Genomic DNA, 5,021 nt, shown 5'->3' with positions numbered 1-5,021 from the left:
CTCTCCCCTGTCCAGCTGAGGCAGGGTGTGATAGAGCAGCTTTGGTGGGCACCTGGCGTCCAGCCAGGGTCAGCACACCACAACTTGTTATTGCATCTGGAGTGAAGAAAAATAAGAAATAAGCGGATGTAAATTTCTTTTAAACCCTTGACAACATACAGAGCAGCCGCACACATATAGTATCCTTCTGCATCTTCAGGGCTACTTCTAAAGAGGTGGCATAAGGGAAAAACAGGCCATCATTTTTAATACAATAACAATATATGTACATAGAACACAGCATCTTAGGTGGCTATTTGTACTACATACACTTAAGTGGAATGCCTACTATTAGGCATTTTCATTGAATCCTGAAATAGATTTAAGGCTTTAGCAACCATAATTTGTTTTGAGTTCTGCTCCTATCTTTACAAGATGGAGTAACAATAAACTGTTTTAATTTTAAAGATAGGCTTATTTGCGTATAGTCATTTTATTCTTCTGCAAATTTTGAATGCATTTCAAAATTATAAAGCCTTTTTAAACTTATTTCTAATCTTGGTTCACTGTCAAAATGTAAACACAAGTATAATATTTGGTTCTAGGAAACAAACAATTTCTGAGAGCAAGATATGCATGTTAAGTACCTCTTCTATTTATAGAGGTAAATCTGACTTTTTAATATAAATTATGAATTAACATTAAGGAAAATACTATCACCTTAATTAACTGCAATAATAAAGAATGCTAATTAGTGTCTTAGAGAAGGTGTTTTATTTCTTTGGATCTGATAAGAGGCATTTACTGCTGCAGGATCAAGTGTCTGTGAACAGACAGACAGACAGTAGCACCCTAAAAAAACCACTTGGAAGTAGTCCACAAGACTTTCCCTGTATATTCTTGTAACCGATGTATATTTGGAAATTCAGTTAATATCTTTTTATAACAGAGAGATCAGAACATTTTTTTCCGTTCTATTCATTAATCTCTGAAGAAAACTGGACATATAATAAATCATTCAGAAGAAGTGCAGAACTTCTTCTCTGAACACTGAATTAAAAAAAAAAAAAAAAGTCTTTGAAATGTTGTATAGCAACAGCTCTACAGTACAGAGTGCAGCAATGCAAGCGTGAGAAGACCTTAGTCTGTATATGCTCAGGTATACTAAGTACCTTTCTCCTTCCTCTGGGACCACAGACACCCCTGGCTTGAGATGTCAAGATGTCACCTCATGTCTCTAAAAGCTTCTGTAGCCCAACAGACTTGAGGACCTGAAACTTCTCCTCTACCCTTGCTATAGCCTGACTTCCATGGTGTCTGGAAGAAAGGCACTACTGAAAAAACAAAGAAACAACCCTTCATCTATCCCACAACCTCAACACCTTTCCTCCAAAAAAAAGTGAGATTATAAACTATTTAAGGCTTGCTTTGCCTTTCATTACAAAAATACCTTTTATGTTGAAATTTCCAGATTTCATTAAGTTTAAAGATCACTATACCCACTACATAAAGTAACATGACCTTACATGATCTTATAATATAAACAATTTTCATTTCAAGCAATAAAGTTGTTTAACAGTCTGTTTTAAATATCTTACTGAATTTTGCAGTGAGGTCAAGACATTTAGTTTACAATGTTAAAAAAGATAACCACTGCATCTAGTCTGCTCTTTATATGATCAAAACTGTACTTTCACTTTTGTTCACTTAAACTACCAGATAATGTTCAATACTCTATTTCATCTGCTAGGTTGCCATTAACATTCAGTATCAAACACCAGCAAGTGCTCCAATACTCTGCCAAAATATTACACAGCGGAAGCCTCTCCCTCCAATTCCGTAGCCATGAGCAACAAAAATAAGGATACAACTGAAATGCTACTAGTACTGTGTACACATCTCTTCCAGTGCTTATCTCAAGTACTAATCAATCTTGCAGCAAGTTCCCAGAGCAGCATGTCCTTATTCCAATGTTTTTCTTTCATATCTTTCACATATTTTAAAGCACAAGTGCTCGCTATGTAAACATGCTGAAATAGAGGTGTATCAGCCAGAGCAGAGGGATTACACACTGATGATGGGCAGTGGTCAGTCAGGTAATCTGCTGCACATCATAAGAAATCCCTCAGGTACACTGCCACTTTGGGATTATTAAGAAGAGCCATCGAGTCACTGTGCTAATCCTCTATTCCTTGCTGGCTTCAGCCTGTGGGACATGATGCTACTACATCACCCAGCAGCTAACCAGCTTTCACCTCACGTTAGCACCTATGAACTGAACAAACATGCACAGCAGCTTTCGAGCTGTGTGTCCATACACAGGTCAACAAAGACATTTCTTTTTAACATAGGAAGAAGGAAAAAAAAATTGTGTACATTATGACATATACTTTAATTTCAGGTTATAGAGAGATAATAAAGAAACCAAAATTAAATTAAAGGGTTAAACAATTAATTAAAACCTCTGGTGACTGTTGAGATAAGAAGATGTTTTTTAGACAGTAGATAGAAAGACAATAACCAATCTATCCAGAGGAATCTACATGGCCAAGAGAGGATGTATTTTGAAGACTATTAGTTCAGCACACCTAGTCAGGAGAGACAAGAGTAAGGATGTAAAAACTATCACTCATTCAGAAAGTGTTGTGAAAGGGAATGAGTAGGAGGAAGAGGGGGAATAACATGAAAAGGAGAAGAAAACAATGGAGAGAACATGAAAGCCACTAGAAATATGTTGTAAAATAGAAAGCAAGACAAAAGGTTTGGGTTCTTTGTGTCATGTTTTAATTCTTCTATATTAAGCCAGGTGCATAGTAACCCGTAATAAACATTCCATAGGGATTTACATTTTGGTGTAGAAAAGTTCCCAATATGCTCTTTGTAAAGAGCTGGAACGCAGTCATGTCATTAAAAATATTAAAATAGTCAATCAGTATGACTTTGGGCAATTGGTCACATTAAATATTTTTATTGGAGTGCGTCTTTTTTGGTTACAAACCAGACATGCTTTCTAAATATATGTTGAACTCCAAACACGCATTCTCTAAAACTGAACACAGGGCTTGCTTGTGTTTCTTCTCAGCAGCTATGTGTTATTTAATGTTTTACTTCTGCACTGCTTAGGTAGTTGTGACACATTTTAGCAAGTGACAAGTACAGGTTATTGTAGCTAGGCTGATGATTTGAGACAGAACTTGTTCAACCTTGACATACATAATCCTGTATTTTTAACTGACTAAAACTGTGAAACACTTTTACATGTGTTTCTGTTTTATTTACCAATGGACAGTTATTTGCTGACCATACAGCTGAATGCTGTGTTTCATTTTGCCTCACTATAAAGATTTTTGTCTGGAAGAAAACACTGTAACAATATTCTCAGAGATTGTTAAACTGTTTATTGCAACATAACTCAAGCCTTGTTCAAAGCATGCTATTTAGGATTTATCCCTTACAGTTTACAGAAAAAAAAGAACTTAACTAAAAACATTCCAAACTCTCTGAATGGAGTATAAAGTATGTGTGCATATATATATATTATTATTTTTTTAGCAAAAATGCTGAAAAGCTTTACACATTAATCCTCACATAGTTCCAGAGCTTTTAAGAGCTATTTAGAATGTGTTTTTGTAAAAAATACAGGGGTAAGAGAAGAAGAAGAAGAAGAAAAAATATTTTTAGCAATTGCCTCCTGTACTGGTTACTTAAGAATTCCCCTTCAGAAGAAATTATCTGGTAAAAATAATCTGTGTGCCAATTTGTGTGCATTATGAAGATGTGTTTTCAACTGAAGGAGTCAAAACAGCACAGAAATCCCCACCCTTATTATCCATACAGCGTACATGTACACCCATGCACAAGTACACATTCACATCACTTCAAAAATTTTCCAACAAGATTATGGCAACAGCTAGAAAGGACTGATTCATTTAGTCCCAAATTCGGTATTTTGCAAAAACAAGAAATCTCTAATTCCTTTAGAACTTGATCAAGCTGACAGGAGTGATCTCACCACTGAAAAAAACCATGAACTTCCAACAAAGTACTGCAGGATCCAAGAATCTTCTACCTTATCAGAAATATCAGGAAAAAAAAAATACTGATCTGCTGCCACTACGGGCCAAAGCTAAACTAAAAAGTGTAACTCCACAAACAATTGCACACTGAACTCTACACTGACGAGCAATAAAGAAACATTATAGACACATGATAAAATAGAATTTATTTCTAGCCCACCAACTCACAAGATTTTAGAGCAATTCACAATCAGAGTTAAGAGTACAACACAGGCCCAGGGCCCTTCTTCTCCTTTTCATGGCTAACGCTAGTGATCCCACTCACTGAGCACTGAATCAGAAATAAAATGCCTGGTTGTAAACATATCACTTTAGTTTCCTGTAAACAACACAGACTAATATTAAATGTACACAAGAATAAGTTCTTAGCATCTGAAAGCAACAAAAGCACTTGGAGGAAAATTGGGATTTTTTGGGTTTTGGTGTTTTTTTTTTTTTTTTTTTTTTGACATTTATTCTCTAGCTGATTAGCTACTTGCTGGAAACTTCATAAGACTTTACCAAAAAACCTAATGTTACATATAATATTATAAAATGTTACGAATTATTTTTAGTTCCATCCATCTAGAGGAATATTCACTTCCATAGTACCATGTAAAATTAAAATTTACCTCTAAGCAATTTTATACTTATTTGCAATGAAAAAAATAGACCACAGCAAACTACCACATTACTACATTTACTCTTTTCGATCACTACAACAATGGAAATAAGCAGCTAAGTAACACTGCAATGCTCTATCTAGGTTAGTATGCATTACAGCATGAAAGAGATCTATTGCTTTTAGTGGTTAAAACAGGAGACAGGGAATCCGAGTTTCCATCCTCTTCTGCAGCTCATCAAGTTACTTATACCCACATTTTCAAAGTTAATCATTTTGAAGGCCAAAGCTTGAGCTACTGAGAAATAAAAGCTAGCAGAAGACAGTGACATTTTTACACCGCAGTTAAAGCTACCTTTCTTATA

The sequence above is a fragment of the Haliaeetus leucocephalus genome, unplaced genomic scaffold, assembly GCF_000737465.1.
Source record: "Haliaeetus leucocephalus isolate CR32 unplaced genomic scaffold, Haliaeetus_leucocephalus-4.0 Scaffold284, whole genome shotgun sequence".
Lineage (NCBI taxonomy): Eukaryota > Metazoa > Chordata > Aves > Accipitriformes > Accipitridae > Haliaeetus > Haliaeetus leucocephalus.
The sequence above is the reverse complement of the archived record's forward strand: the minus strand, read 5'-3'. Positions refer to the sequence as shown.